General features: G+C 37.1%; 1 long non-coding RNA gene across 1 annotated transcript; it reads left to right on the forward strand.

Moving 5' to 3' along the window:
* Positions 1-4,985: 4,985 nt before the first annotated feature.
* Positions 4,986-10,578, forward strand: LOC141414078 (uncharacterized). The gene is made up of 3 exons (XR_012439174.1): positions 4,986-5,337; positions 7,167-7,372; positions 8,388-10,578. It is a non-coding gene; the product is annotated as an uncharacterized lncRNA (long non-coding RNA).
* The last annotated feature ends 13,150 nt before the right edge of the window (positions 10,579-23,728 follow it).

Here is a 23,728-nt window from a genome sequence, read left to right on the forward strand (position 1 = left end):
AAAAGTGAAAATATACTATCTACTCATTTATGTATGTCATATATTTTTTAATTGCAACAAAACATTTTCATCATCACTAAGCTAAAAGTTTGTGCTTAATTAAAAGTTAAGTACTTGTTTCTATTATTCTAAATTGATTATAGATGTGAATTTGCATGAACATGTGTGAAAAATCTCTATGCATGATAGGTCATACAGTACCATCAGGGAGCACATAAAGAGGGAAGACAAAAATATTCAGAAGAGGCGTGTGCAAAGATTATGAAGATTGACATTTCATATGTTAATGAAAGTCTCTGTGATATTGAGACTAAAACCCATAAACTGTTTACCAACTTTGGAAGCCATCTCCCCATGTTGAAGTTATTTCACATGCCAGAGAATGGCTGAGAGTTCTGCTGGTCTCACTGAAGAACCGAGAACTCTGTGCCCCTCAGGAAACCCCACAGATAAGTCCCTTCCTCAGTCCACCCCACCTGCTCCTGGATGTTCACATTTCAGCCTGACCTACAAACCTAGCTCATGATTTTGAAGCACTCTGCAAATATGGTTTTCAAGAAGGATTGCTTCTAGAAAGGCACCAACTTCAGCTCATCTTATCTTTTTGTCCTCTTATTTTTGATTATTATATCCTTTATAAATATCTGTTTTCTTCAAATTGTTAGTACTTTAAAAAGAGGACGTGATAAGGGTGAAGCAGTTACTCTACTCTGAAATAGTCTTCAAAAGTAGGGACAAGTTCATCAGTCATTTAAATTTCTTGAGATGGAGAGGTTTTTTAGTAATGAAGATTTTTGACTTGTGATCTCACAAAAATTAAAGAAATATTTATCTCAAGAAAGAGTTTGTACACAGAACATAGTACTGTACACCTGTAATTCCTACTACTAGAGAAGTAAGGTGCAAAAGGATCATGAATTTGATGCCAGTCAAGGAAAAATTAGCCACATCCTATTGCAAAAAAAAAAAAAAAAAGCATACAAAAGGATTGCTGTTATGATTCAACTGGTACAGCACTTGTCTGGTTCCTGAGTTCAATCCCCAATACCAAAAGGAGGTGGGGAAATAGTTTGCATCGTTGGAAATAATACTCATGGCTCCCAAAGTCTATCTTCTCCTCTTGTAAAATGGCAAATTGTTGTTTGAATTACTAAGCATTGAGTTTCTATAATATTAGTCTATATTAGATTCATAAATCTCCCCCAGAGACTTTATGTAATTTGGTACAAAATTTTGCTTAATCTTTGTGCTATTCTCATGGAATTAGAAGTAGAAAAAGTTTATTATTTTCTTTTAGAAATGGGGAAATTTGGTCAGAGGTGTGGCTCAATTAGTAGAGTGCTTGCTGAGCAACTGTGAAGCCCTGTGTTCAAATCCCATAAATCAGAAAAAAAAAAAAAAAAGAGAAAGGAAAAATAAAGAAAAGAAGTAGGGGAATTTTCCAGGCTTCTTTGGGAGCCAATGAGGTTGGGATTAAATGAGGCTGATTCCCAGGCCACAGATCTAGATTGCAGGTGTTTACATTTACATGTTCCTTGTTAAAAATAACTAGGAATGATGACAAAAGATGGTAATAAGGTTATGCTTACTGGGAATTTTCAACTCTCCAGTGAAGTGATTTCTTTTTAGGAAAGAACATATCACAGTCCCCTGCATGAACCCCTTTAAAGGAAAAAGAAGCTCAAAGGGAATGCCCAAGGAAGGTGGTCTGGGATGACAGTGAATTGACTATTAGTCAACAGGGGAATTTCTCTAACATCTTAATGCTGACCCAACAACCACACCTGTCATCAGTTTCTTCTATCTCAGAAGCATTTACAAGTATATTATACTTAAAATGAGAATAATTCTCTCAATTATTTTATCCCCTTAAGAGAAGTGAATTTAAATAATGGGGCTCTGCACGTTTGACTAATTTCTCATTTCCTGCAAATGCAAAACCTAAAAGTTGCATGAAGTGAAGTTAGTAATTAATTGTATATTGTAAATGTCTTTCAGAGGATTCAAGTTCCTTTGAAATATTTCTGTTTAATAAAAGACCAAAGAAAGGATGTCTATCTACTCTAGACAATTTCCTTTGAAAGTACCAGTGTGAATTTCTTTTTGTCACTAACTAGCAAAAATGACTGTATTTGTTATGGCTTATTTTGTTGTTCATAATTTATAGTTCTTACACTAAACAACAATTGTGCAGATAACTTTTGCATACACTTTGTTCATCAATGTTTGCCTTGAAACTATAAGCAGACTAGAAATTTCTATCATTTATAGGATTAATTGAGTAGTACTTAAGTTATTAATCAGGCTATCAGACTTTAGGTAAAATCACATAGAAAATACTGTGGAGAGAGGAAAATATTGTCATCTTTAAAAGATATATAGAAAATGTCATTTCATAAACACCCAGAGCAAAACATCATGGTGTTAATGAGGGGAGCAGGTGAATAAGACTGAAGTGTATTATGTGTATGAAACCCATTAAAAGTCATAAAGAAGAAGGGATGAGAAAGAGTAATCCAGGTGGAATTTGATCAGAGTATATTATTTGCATGTATGAAATATCCCAAAGAAACTACTTGATATAATTAATATGCACTAATAAAATAATCTTAATTATTTAAAATGAACCAAAATGAAGTTTTTATAGAAAAACTACATTATATTCTAATGATTTGGGTGGCTATCAGTGGAACTAACACAAATAGAAGAAAAAGCACAGGAAGATAAATCCAAGGGAAACAAAGTCAGACTTTATCTAATGCAGTGAGGGAAGATTTCGTCTGATAACAACTGACAGCAAGAGAAGGAGCACAGCTCCACTTGGATTTGTGCAGAGAGGCAACAGGGCATTTTAAAAGGAAAATGAGGCACTGGGGACAGGGTGTGAGTGACGGCTCAGGTTGAGTCAGGGGAATGAAACATTACAAAGGTGTGGTCAGTGAATGTGCCTGTAGGTTGGCTGTGTGTACTAACTGGCAATGACCTGAGTTCAGATTCTATCCTCACAGAGACTGGGAAACAGAGGTTCTGTCCTTCCTGATCTTTGCATCTCAAAAGAATGGTTCTCTAAACCTTGAGAAAGACACCCCCTGAGTTGCAGGAGATACATATATTTCTAAGGGACAAAAGAATATGGGCTCTAAGAAACAGAGGGCCTGCTGTCACGTGTTGGCTAGAACAAACAGAAAATCCTTTTGAAAGCTCTGAGATGTTCCAGATAGAACTCAAAAGAGGGTTGGGTCACCCCTGGGATGTGGCCTTGGACTGCTTAGAAACTGTGATCAGGTCTCTTAGTGCTGGGATGGGTGGAGTTTTTATACGCAATGAATTCTTTGCAGTTTTCTTACCGCTCCCCCCACCCACCCACTTTGTTTCCTCTTACTGTATCTGTCAGGATGCACAATAGGAAACAGAAACTGCCATGGTAGATATTTGAAGCAAGAAGAATTTTGACAGAGGACATTATGTACTTAAAACAATTACTGAAAGTGGTGAAGGAGAGGAATGTAGGCAGGGCCTAACTGACTTTGCAGGGAAGCTGCCTCTGAAGTCTTCACAGAACTGTAAGTTCAAGAACTGGAGCTGTCATGCAGATGTCAGCACATTGTGACTTTGAAAAGCCAGCAACTTGCTCCCAACACTAAGGGCCTAGGAAGAAGATCCCCTCAAGTACAAGCTAGTCATTGACTCCAGCTAGTTGCAACCCAATTGAGTTTGTGGCAGGAATACCTCATGTTTCTACAACCTGGGTGCAAGCTGACATATGAAGATACCTTTGACCCTATATTTGATTCTAAATCTTGTTATCCAAATAAACTAATTTGCATCCATCACACAAGCTACAAATGCACCTTGATGTCTTTCCATTTTCCCCTTCCTTTTTCTCTTCTCTTCCACCTTTAAATGTATGAGTACATACTTGTCCCTTGAAAAGTGCTAAGCATAGCTGAGTTTTAAAAATTGTACCTGAGGTAGATTTCTCCCAGGCTAGGTGAATCAGAGTGAGGGAGACTTCTGTCCTATAGGGAAAAGGGCCATCATAAAAGTGTGCTTGTAGGAGTTTGCAAGTATAACAGAATTTAACTCTAGGGGGAATAAGAGAACTTGCCATAGTTACGACCCCAGTGCTCTGTCTATATGGGAAGATGCATTTGTGGCTGTCCATTGAAGGGGATGGGGGGGAGTCTTTACATAGTTGGAACTGTCAATACAAAAATGTAAGTTTAAGAATATTTGGTGAGGCCAGGCACCATGGCTTACACCTGTAATCCTACCTACTTGGGATGTAGTGAAGCTAGGGAGGACTGCAGCTCAGGCAAAAAGTTTGCAAGACCCCATCTCAAACCACAGGTAGGCTTGGTGGTACATGCCTGTCATCCTAGTTGCAAGGGAAGTATATATAGGAGGATCACAGTCCAGGCCAATAGGGCAAAAAGTGAGACCCTATCCCAAAAATAACCAAGCAAAAAAAGCTGGAGGCATGGTTCAAGTGATAGAGTGCCTGCCTTGTAAGCATGAAGCCCTGAATTCAAATTCCAATTCTGCAAAAACATTTGATGAGCTAAAGGAATAGGAAGTTGTTCACTACAGTCCTATTGTAAGTTTAATCAGCTATAACTAGAGAAAAGAATATTTGAAGACAAGCCTGGACTCTAAACAGGAGTCCCTGGCCACTGAAAGGACAGTATTGAAATAAAATGTTTTTCCTTGATCTACCTCCAACCTGACTTTATAGTTGCTATAAGAATTTAGTCTATGCTAATAAAATCCAAGATCTGCTTCCCTTTTAAATATTGTTCCTCTAACCAAACTCAATATTTATTTCTGCAACCTTAAAGAACATAGAATATCTTAATTATTATGGGAATATTGCATATGTAATTTTCTGATTCATTTGACAAATATTAAGTGCCAATTATGTTCTGGGCATAGTATTTCCCACAGAAGAAAAGCAGATGTTTATGCCTGTAGTGGGTGATCTTTAATGAAGAAATGGGCATGCAGACATAGTGTCATCAGACAACGGATCTGGAGGAGTCATGCACGGAGTGCTATAGGAACTCAGAGGATGGTCACTTAGGCCACTGAAAGACAATGGAGGCTTCCTGGAGGAAGAAGCATTTCAACTTGAAATAAAGGTTAGCAAGCATTTTATAGATGGTTTAACATGTGAGAGGAAAAGCCTATTCTAGGAAGAGAAAATAGCTTCTCATATCTCAGCTGTCTTCAGTGAGGAAAAAACTTTTATCTTGGGGAAGAGAATATAAGTATAAAATGCAACCGGGAGGACATAAAGGAACATGAGACAGGTCAGCCTTAACCTCAGCGACTTTGGGGGTAAGAAATTGTGTGATAGCTGCTTCAAATACTATGAAAACTCAGGGAAGAGAGGTTTCCTGCGGCCCAGAGAAGCCAATGAGAGTTTTGTGGAGTGCATGGATTTGATTAGGGCTTGTATTTGGAAAGAGTACAGAAACAGTGTTCTAGTTTTAATGACTAATATAGACTTCTGTCTAGAGGATGCATTAGTGTGGCCAGCTGTTGAGGAGTGGGATACAGTTTTTAGCAGAGACACGCTTTTTAGATGACAGAAATTAAAGTTGGGCATGTGACTGGCACTTATTATTGAAAGTTTAAAAGGCAAGGGGACATTGAAGGCAGCAAGACAGAAAAATGTAGCAGAAAATGCTGAATGTGGGAGACTACAGGTTCAAGTACTGGGGGAGTCTACAGTTACTTTGCTACATCACTGTCTCTGAGTCTCTGGAGCTACAATGTATCAAGTGAGAACTGTTAGACATCATAAGTTGCAAAGTTTTTTCACTCCTACACTGCTACCTGCCTTTAAAAATAGTGAGTGTTAAAATTTTATTGCTTTGATATCTCTGTTTGGCCTGAAGAAGGTTGTATTGGGTTTGAGGAACTGGGATTTTTGTCCAAAGGTCTTGGATTCCAGTTTTGGCTCTGTTACTTGCTAACTTCATCATCAACTAATTTATGCTCTTGAATTACTCATGAAACTGCCTTGCATACCATGTGTTTTTTGAGGATAAAATGTGATGACTACATAAAATTTATTGCAGTCTGTGAAGGGGTAAAGGAAATATTTTAATTATTTGCTGTTTTATTTTATGGTGCTGGGTGTTGAGACACAGTACTACTGGGGTTTAAACTCAGGGCCTTATGCTTGCTAGGCAGGTGCTCTACCACTTAAGACACATACCTATCTTGGAGGAAATATTTTGAAAGAGGAAAATTAGTGGATCTTATAGTAATCCAATGTGAGGAGCTCTAATGTATACAGGGGTAGTACTTGTGAGAACAGTCACAAACATAAAAGAAGACCTTTTGAACAATATATAGATAGTAAATAGAGACTTATACCATATGGATGGCAAAAAGGAAAATAAGTTGGAGAGTGGGGAGAGCAAAGGTGCTAATGGTGACTACAGAGATCAACTGCATTCATTGAAAATATCTGTGCAGGACACAATAGATCTATATTAGTGTGAATGGGTAGTGTAATAAAATATGTTTTTGTAATGCATCTCAAAAGTGAGCCAGAAATGAAAATTTTACTTGTGAATTTCAAGAAGTGTATCAAATCATGTCTTAGAATGCTATTTGAATCTCTGCAGTTTTGACTCATATTTTTACATGAAACATTTCAGATAATAAAAACTCATAATTTGTGTATTAGGGAAAGGACACAAAACAATATAAACTATTAAGCAGTCAAGTTTTATCAGTCCATTTCTTGATACCTTGTAAGCAGAGTCAGAAACCCAGAAGTGCAAAAGCAGCATTTATACAAATGGTAGTGAACTTTGAATATAAAATTTAAGATCTGCCCTGGGTCCAGGACTCTGCAGTTGCTACCATAAAGGGAGCATTTCAGACCCGGTGCTCAGGAGGGCAGTTGGTTTTTATCCTCAGGAATTCCTCCAGTCCTTGATGCATAGCTGGAGGAAAGCAGGCCTCTGCAGATTGTATTTTATGGTTGCTATGGAACTGTCTAAATATTATAGACAATGCAGTAGTGTACAATATACAATGGAAGTAGGGCAACTAGAAATCATTTTCATATCCCTGCAATGTAACCTCTAGCTTTAAGAGAGTGGCATGAGCGTGTTTTATAAATGAATTATCCTTTATTGCACTATTAGATCCTGAGTGGAGACCTGAGGTCCTGTACTTCAAGAGAACCTTTGCCTAGGAAGAGGCCTCACCACCTTAACAGGAAATGCACAGCAGACCTTGAGGCCTACTGAGGGGCAGGAGGAATGAAGAACTGGTAGTTTGGGGATCTAAATCACAACATTGGTGCTACAAATAGAGCTACTTAAATCCCACCCCCAATGTGTGGATGGAGGTAAATACCACAACTTTGGGCTCTGGCAAGTTACCCAAAGCAAAGCCAGGCTCCCTCTTCCACTCCAATTGTGCCCTGAGACCTCAAGCTCTCAGCTACACAGGGTTATGTCCTCATGTACCAATAATTGTTTATGCACTTCATTATTAAATCAGAAGTTACCCACCATCGAATACACCAGCCTCTTCCTTCCACTTACATCTAAAATTCTTTTAAATAAGAAATACTGTTCTCTGTGCACATCTTTCGTGAATAACAGTTCTGGGAATGGAATTTTCTTCTGCAGACCATGCTAAAGCCAGTTTCTTCGCTGAATGAACATTTCTAATTTGTGAATTCAAAATACAACAAGACACGTCACAAGCTCAGAAGGAACAGGAAGTAACTGCAGCTGGGCTTTGTGGTTTTTATTGTGTTCTTTCCTTTTTTGCTCTCCTGCAGAGAGTTGCTGCCGAATCCTCTTTTTTTCTTTAAATGAAAGAGGGGAAAACATTTCTCACAAGTCTTTTTGCCTCTGAAAAGAAATTTAAACTAAAAATTGAAAATTTAAAAGGAATGGAGGAGTTTTACTTCGAAGAATGTTGGGAAATCTACTTGTCTCAATATTTACTTAAGTTTCACTAACAGTGGAAAGAATCCATATCATGTTTCTTCTCTATTTTCTCCTCTATTGTGCCAGGTATGAGAGGAAGATCACCTTCCCTCTTTGTCCTTTTTGGTTCCTTGCTGCTTGATTTCTTTTTAGGTATTTCACCACCTGGATATTTTTGTGTGAATACTTCTTTAAGGTCTGGGAGGTCTAGAAAAAATGTTTAATAAATAGAAGTTTGAGGGGGTGGGGGCAGAGGGGAGAAATGACCCAAGCATTGTATGCACATATGAATAATAAAATAAATAAATAAATAAATAAATAATAAATAAATAGAAGTTTGAAAATATCTTTAGAATGAAACATTGTTTGAGAGTTGTTTCCAGACATGAAACTGACCAATTTTCTTTTTCTTTTGTTTTTAAGGTCCTTGTTGTTTAATGGAAGAAAGTCATCACAATAGGATCAAAGTTCAACTCTAATCCATAGTAAACACAACAGACTTCAGAAATGAGCAAATTTTGTGACAGTCTTAATCTAATTTCAATCAAGTACTCTTTGAAATAAGTAGCTCCTTAGTCTTGAAAATAGTGTTTTCTGTAGAGATTCTCATTATGCTCACATAAGAAATGCTTTATATTGATGATGTCTGTATAACTTTGTTTTTTCTTCAAGTAGCAAGTAAAAGATGGGAGCATATGGACAAATGTGAAAAAAAAGCTAAGTTCTATTTATGATCCAGTCAAAAGTTTCTAATCATTGCTTTCCTTTGTGAGATACAAACATAAAGTTATCACAAAGGATTTTAAATATTAAATATGAGATATAATCATATTAGAACATACTAGGTAGAAGTGTGGTCAAAGGTAAGATGTTACCAACAAACAGATCAAAAGCCAGCCAGGCTCTACAGTAAGGCTCTGTGGTCTTCCTGCCAGGCTCCCAGCTTAGTGACAGTTTGGCTCTATCCAGTGGACAAAAATCACCACATTCTTGCTGTTTCTAGGTTGTTGAATTTCTGAAGAAGGAAGTAGGTTAGCCAACTGTCATCTATGAGTAGCATGGAGATGACACACAAGCAACTGATAGTTTGTATGCTTCATCAAATGACAGTGTGCATGGTGTCATTGAATATTTGTGCGAAGTATGTCTCATAGTATCCTTTCGATAATGCTTTTTTAATCTTCATTTGGTTGAAGACTTCAAAACAGTAGCTCAAGATGAAAGAATAACAAAATATATTATGAAAATGAATTCAGATCTCTAGAGCAGGCTGTAGAATAATAAATTGTTTCATTTGTTTGCTTTGTGGCTGTACTGGAGTTTGAAATCAGGGCTTCACACTAGCTAGTCAGGTGCTCCACTGCTTGTGCCATGCCTCCAGTTCTTTTGGCTCTGGTTATTTTGGAGTTAGGGTCTCACATTTTGCCCAGGCTAGCCTGAATCATGACCATCTTATTTTAGGCTTCCCACTACAGTTGGGAAATAGGGCCACATGAACTTTATTGTCAGGGCTGCCCTGAAACCTGATCCTCCCATGTAGCTTGGGATTACAGGCATGTGCCACCATGCTCAGCTGTTGATTGAGTTGAGGGGAAGTTCTCACAATGTTTTTGCCCAGGCTGGCTTCTAACTATGACCCAACCTAATCTCGGCCTCTCAAGTAGCTAGGATTACAGGAGTAAACCACTAGGCACCTGGCAGAATAATGGACTTTACTTTGGTGGTTCTTAATTAGGGATGACATTTAAACAACTTTAGGAGAGATTTGGGATTCTCATGACAGGATATAGTAGGGATGGGTGAGACCAGGGATAATTGTTAACATGCTACAAAGTTATCCAGCTCTGGTGTCAGTGGGCTGAGGCTGAGGAATCCTGTTTTACATGAATTGCCAGGAGGAAGAAATTACCTAAAATATCTGCATGATATATTCCTAATGTGGTTTTATTCTTTTATAATTGGGAAGTTATATTTTTCATATGATTTTAAAGTTTTGAAATAAAACTGGTTATTTTGTAGACAGTTTGAATCTTCAGGGCATAACTGTAGTTTTAAAGACATGAAAAGGAGACATTATTTACTTTTCTATTCATGTGAGGATCAATTTACATTTTCATACCCATTTATAAGCATCAAGAAGAGTACATCTTCCAACCTGAAAATAAGTTGAATAAAAATTCAGTGAAATAAAAGGTATAAGCTGGGCCTGGTGCCTCAAACCTATAATCCCAGGTACTCAGGAGTCTGAGGCAGGATGATCATAAGTTTGAGGCCAGCTGGGAAACTTAGGGGGACTCTATCTCAAAATAAAATTTAAAAAAGGGGGAAGAGCACTTGTGTGCCTGGGTCCAATACCTAGTACCCAGTACTGCTCTCCTAACACAAAAAAAACTTCTGGTTCATGTTCAAGTTACAAGCATTGCAACATTTTTATAACTCATATTATGCTGAGTTATTACATGTTTCCCCTTCTAAAATGAACAGAAATCCCAACTCCTTTGCCAAGTGCAAGGCAAAGTCCACTCACATTGCTGTTTTTCCCGTCCCTAATGACTCTTTTTTTTAAATTTCTCACTAACAAACAAAATAATTATGTAGCCTAAGCTCAGTGTACTAGTTTATACACCTAAGCTAGAATATTTATTATTATCCAAGATATTTGTCTGCATTTAGGTTAATAATAACAACATATGTCATAGATGAATATTTTCTTTATATTTATGCAGCAGAAGGATCATTCTGGAGATTATAAGATTAAATAGTCTGTTTCAAAATCAAATAAAAAAAGTTTCTTGCTGGTAAGAAAGGCTAATTGTGGTATTTACAACAGTTTTAACTATCTTCTTAGGCATCTTTCAAATTCTTTGGTGCTCAGTTTTAGCCAAGGCATGCTATTAAATGAGAGGGGAAATTACTTTCTAGAAAAGAGGAATGGATAAAAATGTAAATATTCTAGTACAGATGTCCTAGCCAACAGTACTGTGGGATACCAAGAAGGATTTTGATTAGTGAAGAACTTTTGAAGAATCTAGGTCAGTTGAGGCCTTTCCTTTTAGGTGCACTAAAGAACACAGGCTTTTCTTTTGGCTTTCATACTTATAATTTGCAGCTTGTCACTCACCTAAGACCAGACTCATGTGTCCAACTGCAAAGTCACTGTCTCCACTTGAATGGCTATGAGAGATCACAGACTTCCATGTTGAGAAATGACAACCCCACCTTTTCTGTTCCAAAGACAAAAGTTCTAGAGTCACTTTGCATTTTTATTGAAATTTCTCTTTCTCCCTACATGAAGCCTGTCACCACTCCTGTGAGTTCCAGAGACTATAACTTCTCACTACCTCCACTCCCATTGAACTTGGACCAAACCACCATCATCACTCATCAAAATTATTAGTACAGATTTCCACTTTGGACTTCTAGACCAATTTCAACACAGATCCTATGAGGTTCCCATTTCACTCACAACAAGAGTAAAAAAGTTTTAGTGAGGGCTTAGAAGGCCTTCAAAATATGCTTCTCTGCCTCATTACCTATTAGACCAGATCTCATCTCATCTCCTACCAAAGCCTGCATCATGGGTGTGTGACCTGTGCAGGCACATGAAGCCATGTGTTCAGAAGTTCTCAACACATGGTTTGAAGCTCTTGAAATTCTTAATAATTTTGAACAAGGGGTCTCACATTTTTATTTTTCATTAAACTCTGCAAATTATGGCTGCAGGTCAGGTAGCCTGTCTTGTTTTGTGATATTCTAACCCTGAAGCTGACCTCCTCACATCCCCGCAAAACACTCAGACACTCTCTCTTCTCCAAGCTTTTGTCCTCACTGTTTTGTCTGCATGGTCTCTTTCCCAGAGAGCTTACAAGACTCATGTTTTCATCTTCTTCAAATCTTGATGTTAACTCTTCAATGAGATTTTCCTTGAACACACTGTTCATATCGCGAACTCCCCATTCTGTTTACTCCGATTACTTTTTCTCAATGAGATTTTCCTTGAACACACTGTTCATATCGCGAACTCCCCATTCTGTTTACTCCGATTACTTTTTCTCACAGAACTTATGGCCTTCTTTTTTTCTTATTTGTTATCTTAATTGTGTATTATCTATATTTCTCTTGGATATAATAAGCTTTATAAAGGCAAGAACCTTTATATTTATTCAATGCTGTATACTATGCATGTGACACATAGGAGGTATTTAATAAATGTTTTTGAATAAGTAAACATTGGAGATTGATGTCAGAATCCAAGATATAGCTTTACTAGTTAATAATGTGTAATCTAGATTAAAATATTATTTACTGTTTCATTACAGAATGTGACTCATTTCACTCATAGAAAATAATTTTGCTGTGCCCAAATGCCATGAGTTTTATTCTAATTCAAATAATAACAGGACAAGGTCTTCTAAATGCCAACAAAAAGTATTTCTAATTTATGTAAAATGGTCAACTTTAATGAATTGGGATTCCTTATCAAAACAAAAAAAGAAAATATTTACTCCTATGTTCCTCATCCTCATACAAACAGTCAGCTTAAGGACACAAAGTACTCTCTGGGTAGCAACAAGCCTGCAGGTATGACTGGCACCATCCAGACTGACCGCAGGCAGAAGTGAAGAGCCAGATCTATCTGAGTGTTGCTGAGTTTTGTTTCCTTTATGTGAGGCTCCAGGTACATGGCATTCTTGGACTATACAAGACAGAGACTTTTTATAATACAGCAGCACATCCTACCTTTGAACCCTGCACAGATGTTTGTCTTTAAAGAGATGGCAGATTACCAGCAGGTCTCAGCACTGTCTCTCTGAGCATTATGTTTGCTTTTCCTCTAATTATGTTGTTAAGTCTTATTTTTGAATTTTTACTATAATGGAATAATCTTGTTCCCCATTTTACTGAAATGATAGATCTAATTACAGTAGAATTTCTGCACATTCCCACTCCTACCTCCTCTATCCAAATTCTAGCTTCTGTGCTCACATATTCTTTCTCTCTTGTTTCTAGGAATGAATTCTTCATACTAGAGTCCACTTCTGGAAAGATATTATTCTACTAATTCTTTCTCTCTAGAATTTTCCCTTTGCTATCATGATCTTTCCCATAACCATGTTAATATGCTTTGTCTTCTCCCATTTTTTAAAAAGTGAAATCTCTTGATCTCATTACCCCCTTCCAGATATTCCCCCCCTTTCACTTTTCTTTATAGTGAGTCTAAAGAAAAGAGCCAACTTCACTTGCTATCTTGACAGTGGAATTGATGATAAAGAATCATTCTCTGAATACATTTTTAAGACAAGGTTACATTTTAAGATGATGTACCCCAGATTCATTTCATCTTGAATCAAGCTTTTCAACATTCTGTAGAAATTACCCTTGTCTATATCATTAACTTCTGTCATTAAAACCAAGACCTATGCTCAAATTCCTCTTAAACTGACTTATGAGTAGGACCAGAAACCATTGACTAATACTTCCTTCTTTACATGTTTTTTTTTCCGTTGCCTTTCAGGATGAACCTGGTTTTCTATGGGCTGTAATGGCCTTTCCATTCCTGGTTACTCTTTGTCATCTGACAATTTTGGGGTGGCCCAAGGCTCAGTCCTCTAATCTTTTTTTTTTATTCTTACTTAATTTTTGAGTGTTTCCTAGGTGTTAGTATCGTTTAGGTTGAATGGCCTCCCCACCCCAAATTTCTATCTCTTTCCTGAATCTCTCCCTTTAACAAAGGGTTTAAGTATCTACTTGAATGATTCATTGGTCTATAAAAATTAGGATCACTATATTTCCCATCTTTCTTAATATGCTCTACCTAATTTCTATTCAGTATCTATGGATACATAGGAATTCCATACTTCAGTTGCTGAGACCACAATCTTTAGAATCAATCTTGACATGTCTCACATCTAGTCAGTGGTACATCCTGTTAGCTTTTTCTTCAAAATATATTTAGTAAACACAATTCTTTCTTATCACTTCCACTTCTAATAACCCAGCCTAAGGCATCATTATGCCTGCTTGTATTATACCAATGATGTCTTAACTAACCTTTGTTTCTCTCTTTTCCATTCCACCTTTCATCTTTCGTCTATTCTTTTTTCAATCTATTCTCAACACAGCAGCAAGCATGACCTTAAAATAAGGAGCTCACCATTCTCTGATCAAGATCTTCCATTGACTTTCCCTTAGAGCAAAGCCAAATTCTCTAAACTTTCTGACCTTTTGTAATTTTTCTGACTTTATCTCCTTTTTCATGCTTGACTCCACCCACATATCTTCCTTGGCCATGCCAAAAATAGTTTTAGGCTATTTTTTTGTCACTCTGAAAGAGTATCTGGGATTGGGTAGTTTATAAAGAAATGAGGTTTATTTAGCTCAAGGTTCTGGAGGACCAGGGGTTGGCACTGGAGATCTATTGGACTTCTGGTAAGGGCCTTCCTGCTGGGTCATGGCAGAGGAGAGGGTACCATGTGGTGAGAAGTATGAGCAAGCCTGAGAGAGCTTGTATATGTAACAAAACCACTCCTGAGACAGACCCTTAATCCATATCCATTAATCTACCACAATGCCTATACCAAAGAGGAGGGACTTTGTGACTATTCTCACTTAGCATGTGGAATATGAGTGAAAGACTAAGAAAAAAATGATAGAAAATACTTAACATTACTTCACAGCCTACTTTTCCATAATCCAATCTTCCCTAAATATGCAAATTTCTTAGTTTTCAGTCATAACAGCATCATTATCTTTTTCACTGTATGAAAACAATAAATTGGGTACAAAGGAAAGAACTTACAAATGACCCATGCACCTGCTATAATTCCTTCTGAAATGCGGGTAAGCATGTGGCTACACACTTGCGTGTGCTCATCTTTGTGCATGGGTGTTGTTTTTACAGTTAGGAGAATGTGCTTGAGACAGAATATGGTCCCTTAGACATGTCATGGGAGTTGAACATCTGATTTCCCTCAAGACTCTCCTGGTCCTTAGAGGACTTGTGAAAGTGACTAATAGTGAAAGTCTTTAAGTTCTGGAATTTAGAAAGAGGCTTAGCTCAATATTCTTTAGCATACCTGTACTTAAAGTACATGGGAATCCTAAAACGTTATGCTACCATTTGGTGAACTCCCACAAATGATTGTTTTTGGACCCACTCACTGAAAGGTATAGTGGATAGACCTCATTCTGAGAACTCCAGAGGGAAAGCCGTGCATGTCCCTGGCAGGTTGCTGTTTGATAGGGAAACTGGGTAGGATGGTCATGTGAAGTTGTATCAAATGATTTACACTTGATCTTCAACTGTCATGGTTTTGTGACCTCAGACTGATTACTACATATGGAAGTAGTAACCGTCTGTCTTTTCTTTGTGTGGTTTTTTTTGTATGGTTTGAAGTCTGTCTTAATCTCTTTGTGTTGCTAAAACATAATACCATAGTCTGAATACTTTAAAAATATGGACATTCATTTCTTATGATCCAGATGCTGGAAGGTCCAAGATCAAGGAGTTAGCAACCCCTATTGTTTGGTGAGGGTCACTGTCCACTTCCAACAAGGAACCTTGTTGCTTTGTCCTCTAGAGAAGAACTCTGTGTCCTAACATAGAGGATGATGGAAGGACAAAAGGACTAACTGCTCCTGTCAAGCTTTGTTTGTTAAAGGGATCTAATTTCCTTCAGGAGAGTTGTGCCCTCAATCACCTCCCAAATATCACATCTCCTAATCATTTCTCCTTGGGGATTAAGTTTCCAAATGAATTTTGGAAGGGACAAAAACCATTAAAACTAAGCAGAGTCTAAAGCTTTTTAACTCTACATGTCTTCAGATTATTGATAATATTTTATTAATTTATGGTTTAGCAGGAATTTGTCAGTGTCCAGGTTTAGTTGTTATTTATGTAAGTTATCCTTGCATCTAAATATAGGTGGTATGCTGTTTATATAAACAGAAATGACCTATTGGTACCAATCACGTCCTCAGAGATTAAACTGATGACTATATAAAATAATCAAGAGAACTAATTGAAATAGAGTGAATACATATTATATGTATCTTGTTTACTAAGCAAATAACTTACATATATTCAATTAGTTTATTTTATTCAAAATTATTTACTAGCTCCCATTGTTTCAGGAATCATTTTAGATGTTGACATATATATAGAACTAAGCAGATTGAGTCCCTGTACTCATGGAACTTACATTCTAGAGGTGGTGATGAGAAAGAAGCAACTAGATAAATAAAATTCCTGGTAGTGATGTATGAGTCATAAGAAAAAACAATGTAGAGAACAGTGTTAAATATCAAGGAAGGGGTATTCAAGAAATTCTTTTCAGAAATTTCTATTCAGAAAATGTGAAATTTGAACAAGGATCTGAAAGAAAGCAGAATGCAAGTTCTGCAGTATATCAAGGAAGTGCATCTGAACAGAAAGATCTAAAGGCCTTATGGCAGGAGATGAAGAAATAATGAATGGGGAAGAAAAAATGGTAGTGATAAAGTACTGTCATTTCTAAAGTCAGATAATGGAGGACTTATAGACCAACCTAAAGAGTTTGGATCTTATAATGAGTGAGACGTTTATACTAGTAAAATGTTTATGAAAAGAAACAGAAAGAGAAATGGAGATAGAGACACCAGATGGGAGGGTCATTGAAGGATTCCAACAGAAAGCTGATGGTGTGGGAAATAGGACTCAAACACAAGAACAAAATAAAGGGGCAGTAACAGTTAGATTCACAATAGCATCTGGGCATCCAGTCATCATGATTTACTGAAGGAGTTGGCATTGGATGTAAGAGAATGAGAATATTCAAGGGTGATTCCTGGGCAGAACAGTGGGTGAAACAGATGTCACTAACTGACATGGCAAGGATTGTGGGAGCATGAACCCAGACAATTTGGAGAAATATTAAAATTTGAAAGCCCATTAAGTATCCAAGGGGAGATACTGAATAGGAAGTTGGAGGCAGGGGTCTGAACTCTAGGAGAGAAGTGAGGCTAGAGTTATAAACTTGGAAATCACATAAACAGGACTAGACGAGAGCACCTATGAAGTAGGTACAGTTGGAGAAGACTTCAATATTGATAGGTTGGGAGGAAGGAGATGAACCAGCAAAGACTCTGAGGACAGGCATAGGAAATGCAGGGAGCTGAGAGGTCTGGATAGTGAAATCTCTGGGTACCAATGAAGAACATAGGTATTTTCATTAGGAGGGGTCTGTGTTTGCTAAATGAAGACTAGATCAAGAAACAGAAGTGATTTAATTAACCACTGCAATTTGAAGTCCTCAGAAGGCCATTAGCAAGGTGTTCTTTGTGTTTGTCTCTGAACAACCCTTTTTTTTCATCTTGTTTCTCCTCTGTTTGCTAATATTTTTCTGTCTTTCTCAGTAGTCAAAGTCCTGTGATGTAAGTTGCACTAATTAATTTCACATAACAGGTTCTGTTTTCATTTTTAACTATATTTGAGGGCTTCTTTTATATCTTTTCTCAAAATTCAGAATTTAGGTTATTCATTCATTGTCCCATACCAGGCATCATTTACTACTCACTCTGTGATGTATGTGTTATAAACTGTAAGGCAGTTTTTGAAAACAAAATTCCATATATCTTTCTTCATAATGTTCTATTTCAAATGTTCTTATTATGCCCTCTTGCAATGTTATTCCACCTCTGTACTTATTATCTAGGGTCTTAATATTTCAGAAGTAGACATTTCTCTACCAGGGATAGATTATATCAAAAGTGATCTATGTAAAGTTAGTGACGTTATTAATATTAGCTAGGGAATGTTCTTCTATCCTCTTCTTATTTCTCAGAATTTCAGTTAGCATCTTACTTTGTAGTCACTGGTTACTCACTGAGAAAAAAATCAAGCATGACAGTTCTTCAAATATGGAAGAGGGAAACTCCTGTAAAAAAGGCAGAAGGTCAATGAGGTTGTGTTAGAAGAAACCACATTTTTTACCATCACCTTCTCCCAGCTGACTGGAAATAGAAAAAGGAGGAATTTGGAAAATCCTATATTCTAATTGGTAGGTAGGAGACAATTTTAAAATGTATTTTGGAGTTTATAGTTCATATTTTGTTTTTATCGGAGACTTTTCAGATCACTGAAGGCAGAACAAAAATAGCCGCCTTTTTGACTGGAATTTTCAAGAAGAACTCTTTTTTGCTGTGGGCACTGTTCTGCAGAAGCACTTCTGGAAGACCATATTTATCATTCTGACTTAATTAACTCAGGTGACTCTTTGCACTTACTCTGGGCTCAGGGCTATATGAGCCTCTTTTAATATTAAGTTTCCTCATTCAATAGACTCAACCAGACCATTACTTAGATAATATTGATGAAATTGTGTATACATAATTTGAAAAATGTGAGTATTTAAGTAATGGATTAGTGACACATAGGAATGAACGATGGAGCCGGGGTACTCTTAAATTGAGCATGTTCTGTTGGTGATGCCAGCTGCCAGTGGTGTATGTGCCCAGAAGCTTACTTAATTGCTTATCTAAAAGGCGCAGTTAGAGACAGCCTTAAGAAATCCTTTTGCCTTTAGAATACAGCATCATCAAGGTGATATTACCTGGAAAACCCACAACCAAGCCCATGAGATTAAATAACATGTGGAATAGCAAATGTAAGTCTAGTGAATCATGAAATTCAGTTCACATCAAGAGCAAGCTACCCTAGAGATGAATACAACAAATTAAAATTGGGTATTTGGGAACAAAAGTCTTGTTTAGCACAATGTTGCTATTTTGGCATCAGCTCGGGAAATGGCAGTGAAGTGTGTGAGTAATTTCATCTTAAAACAAGGTTGTTCTCATACAAACTGTAGCATAGTTCCTTTCCAAGGTTAGAGCTATTTTTCAAGGGTGGGAAATTTTGAGAAGTGAAAGTTTATTTACATTTAGCTGGAGTGGGGGAGCAAGGCCTGAGGAGAGAAGCAGGATTCCTTTTTTATGAGTTTGCCATGACTCAGATCACCTTTCCTGATTTAGTCATCTGGGGAAGTTGAGATGTAGTCCTGGCATTCCTGCACTCTGTCCACCTGTGCATTGCACCATTTACTTCTTTATTTCCCAGGTCATCTGTAGTTGAAGATGTTGGGCCAGACTCAAGTAGTGCTCCTTCATGATTCTTACAAAATTCACCTGGTCTGGCTTCACTTCTACTTCCCAGGGTTCACCATAGTATGGCATCTGCTTGTGGCAGCTCAAAACTGGCATTTCCCTTCCTCTCCAGCTCCTGAACTTCTCAGCCATTTCTAGGTTGCAGTTGCAACTCAAAACATAAGAAATTGTATTAATTATATTTTCAAGCATGTAAGTCTTATTACCTGGATCATATTGACTTCCTTATTAAGGAACACAAGCTTAGTTGATGTTATGTGTAACACCTAGAACTATGCTGGAAAACAATGCAGAATTTTTCACATCTTATTCCCTACTCAATTGGCCTGAGGTGCCCGTTACAAAGCATATTCCAGGGGCCCTCAATGATACTGTAATTTAGTAATTCCAGGATAGGACCCATAAAAATAATTTTTAAGAAAAGAAAAAATTTATCTCTAGGATCATTACTTTATTTTGAAAAACACAAGAGTGAGTAGCAAGAGTTCAAAAAACACTTATTGAATGATTATTGATATTCAGAATAAGAGAGCAAAGGAAATTAGAAGGTGTGATTCAATTTTTTCTTGAATAAACACTGGTCTCTCTGTTATTCACACTGTTGATTATTGGTTTCTTATATGACACAGATCAAAATGTTTCTCACTGTAAATTCACCCATTCACACAGTTAGCCCACCTCTCCAGCCCACCCTCATTTGCTTGATTTAATCTTTCCTATCCCTCAGATTTTATCTTAAATGTCGCTTACTCAGTCCCTCTACTTAAATGCTCTAGTCCTTTAAGTAGCCCCTCTTCCTACTCAGTCTTTATCATAGTGCCTATTACAGTTGCAAATTTTGTAAATGCACATACTCAAGCACACCCTTCCACACACATGTACACTCATTTTGTTAAAATCTACTCTGCTATTTCCATGTAGGCAAGACTTTGTTTATTCACTAATGCATATTAGTTACCTCATATCATTCCTAGTGTTTTGTAAATTTGTTTCACATTTAATAAATAAAGCAATGAATGATCCACTTGGAAATCCATATGTTTACATGGGTAGAATTTTTTAACATTGATTATAAGAAAACAGTAAAGCTTTTAAATTTATGTTGTGTTATGGTTTATTTTGATATTTTATTTGGTTATTGTATTAGTGAGAAAGATATACTCTTTTAAGGTACAGATGAAAGTGATGAGATCTAGCTGGACACTGTTGGCTCATGCCTGTAATCCTAGCTACTCTGGAAGGAGAGATCAGGAGGACCGAGGTTCAAAGCCAGCCCAGGCAAATAGTTGGAGAGACCCTATCTTGAAGAAAACCCATCACAAAAAAGGCTGGTGGAGTGGCTGTAGATGCAGCCCCTGAATTCAAGACCTAGTACCACACACACACACACACAAAGCTAAGATCTAGAAAACTAAGTATCTAATTTTTAGGTGTCATAGGTAGTAAATGGCAATATTCATACATCATTCACCTCAAGTCCTGCATGTGTTCTTGTATAGTACCTTATGTATACAGTATAAGCAAATCTTCTGATTACTGTGTTTCTGTAGAATTAAGGGAAGGATCTCATAATTATTGTCTCACAAATTGAGCATTTTTGGAGTTGTGTCTAGGGAAAATCCACTATGTGCATACAATCTTCTTAAGTCCATGCTTCTGATAGTAGCCTTCACTGTCAGTCTTTAGAGAACAGCTGTGAGTGGAAGTCTTCCTTTAGGGAGAAAGTGTCTCTCTTCTCTATAGTCTGCATTCTGTAGGCAGAATGTAACCTTGACGAGCATCCCAATGAGAGGACATGCTCAGAGAGAATGAACATTTCCATTAGCATGCAGATCTAGTGATTGGGCTACATCTTAATGTGTTGCATACATATTGTGGCATTACAGAGGTAAGCAGCACAGGTTGCTGCCTGGCCAGTTCACCTTTGAACCTGAATATGAGAACTTTGTTTCATCACCCCCCTAAGACTGTGCTGGATCTACACTTTCTGTGGTAGTTTGGGTTTTCTCATATTCATCTCCAGTATGTGTGAACAAAACCACCAATTTATTACCCACAGCTGACAGTGCAGCATTGAGACAGAATTGCTACTTGTTTATCACAATATTTTCTGCGTTAAATCAAAACCACACTAAGATTTCACCTCATCCCCGTTAGAATAACCATCATCAAAAACACCACCAACGACAGATGTTGGTGAGGATGTGGTGAAAAAGGAACCCTCTTACCCTGCTGGTGGGAATGCAAATTAGTGCAACCAATCTGGAAAAAAATATGGAGGCTTCTTAAAAATCTAAACATAGATCTGCCATATGATCCAGCAATCCCACTTCTGGGGATATACCCAAAGAATGCGGCACAGGTTACTCCAGAGGCACCTACACACCCATGTTTATTGCAGCACTATTCACAATTGCCAAGTTATGGAAACAGACAAGATGTCCCACTACTGACAATGGAGTAAGAAAATGTGATATTTATACACAATGGAATTTTACTCAGCCCTGAAAAAGAATGAAATCTTATCATTCACCAGTAAATGGATAGAACTAGAGAACATCATTCTGAGAGGTTAGCCAGGCTCAGAAGACCAAAAATCATATGTTCTCCCTCATATGTGGACTTTAGATCTAGGACAAATGTAGCAATGTGGTTGGACTTGGGTCACACGCTAAGGGGAGAGCACATACTGGAGGTATAGGGATAGGTAAGAAACCCAAAACATGAAAGTATTTGATGTCCTCACTCCAGAGGATCTAATACAGAAACCTTAAAGTTACAGAGATCAACATGAGAAGAGGATCAGAAACCAGTGTAAAGATCAGTTAGAGATGAATCAACTTGGGTTGTAACACATTTGTAAGTGGAAGCAATGCTAGAAATCTCTCTGTATAGCTGTCCTTAACTCAAATCTCAACTAACAAAAATGCTTTGTTTTCCTTATTATTGCTTATACTTTCTCTTCATCAAAATTAGAGATAAAGGCAGAACAGATTCTGCTTGGAAGTGCAGGCATTGGGGGAAGAGGGAGGAGTCGGGGGCAGTGGGGAGCAATGACCCAAACAATGTATGCACATGTAAATAAATGAATAAAAAAAAAAGTAAAATGATAAAAACAAAAGACCAAGGTAAATCTTTTCTTGGAAAAATGACAGGATCTCAATAAAGACAGTAATTTTAATGGCAAAAAAATAAATAAACAAAATTTTCTGCATTAAATAGGCATACTTGACCCTAGATTTTGTATGAGGGTCTCTTAGAGAATTAAACTTTCTGATTATTAAAGTGTTTTTATATTTTATGGCCTCAAATAAGAAACTTTTGTTAGTGTATTTAATAAAATATAGAACAAAGTCTCTATTAGCCATTGTGTAGTTTGTGTTTCAAATTTTATTTTTTAAAAAAATTAGTTGGCTTTGTATGTTGTCTTTCAGGGTGTTTGATTTGCTAAGTATCTAAACTTTGTTTCAAAGAGTTGCAAATAATACTATAAAGTTCATAAAAGGAAACAGGAGGAAAGCATGAATTTTGAAAAGTCAGGAAACATGTCTGACTTGAAAACCTAAAACTTCCAAAAAAAAGAAAATAGTAGTTGGTGAACCAAATACATTTATTTTTAGCGTAAAGTGGAATATAATCTACCTTAATAGAAAGTTTTTTCAAATCTTACTAAATAAATATCCAACGACCTATTTAAATAAGATATGTGTTAGCCTCCTGGGGCTCCTTCTTCTCTCCCAGCATACCTAGTCCTGCTCTTTTCTGTGCACATAGCCTCCAGGTTTTTACCACACCCACTCTGCAGATGAAAATTATCCAAGGGCTCAACAAGACCTTTTGCAGGAGATCTGAACTCTTTGGCTTTGCATTCATGTTCCTGTTACTCTCCCCTCCATGAGCATTCTCAGCCTCAAACCTCACCCTGCTCCCAGATCACCTCTGCGGCTATGCAAGTCTGATTTATTTCCTAAAATCTAACCTTGTGCCTTTGCTCCACTCTTTTCTCCCTATCCACCCCTCATTCTTCTGTTTTAAACAAACTCCAGATTTCTCCAAGGCTCACATCAAGCAGCATTTCTTTCTGAATTGCTCTAACTTGTAGGTACCACCATGTGACTGCTCACACATCTCTGATTATCAGCACTAATCATTGGGCAATACATCATGGGCAGTCTTGTTTTGCTACTTCATTTTTTAACAGGCCTAAAAGTTTCTTCCTCAAATTTGATTGAAAATTCTCTAAGGATCAAAGGCATATTTTCTTTCTTTTTTGTAACCATAGCATTTAAAATAGTGCTATGCAAGCAGTGGTTATTCGGAGTGTAATTTGATCTAGAATCATTTTAGAAGTTTAATTTTATAAAAATTTCTGAGTCATTTTCCCTCAAGCAGTCATGTGATTGTAAATTTGTTCTCAGATGCTGTTCATTTAAGCCCAGCATTTTTTGACCCTGATACTTGTTTTAACTTTTAACAGATAGAACCCCCAAAATCATCAATAGAAGCATCCTAATTATGTGGTTGACCTAAGAGCCTTCCTGTATTTTGTACAAGTTCTATAAGTTGCCTCAAGCAAAGCAAATGATTGCTGAAATGAGTAATATAGAGCTTCACTGGTTAGTCAA

Source organism: Castor canadensis, chromosome 11, assembly GCF_047511655.1.
Source record: "Castor canadensis chromosome 11, mCasCan1.hap1v2, whole genome shotgun sequence".
Lineage (NCBI taxonomy): Eukaryota > Metazoa > Chordata > Mammalia > Rodentia > Castoridae > Castor > Castor canadensis.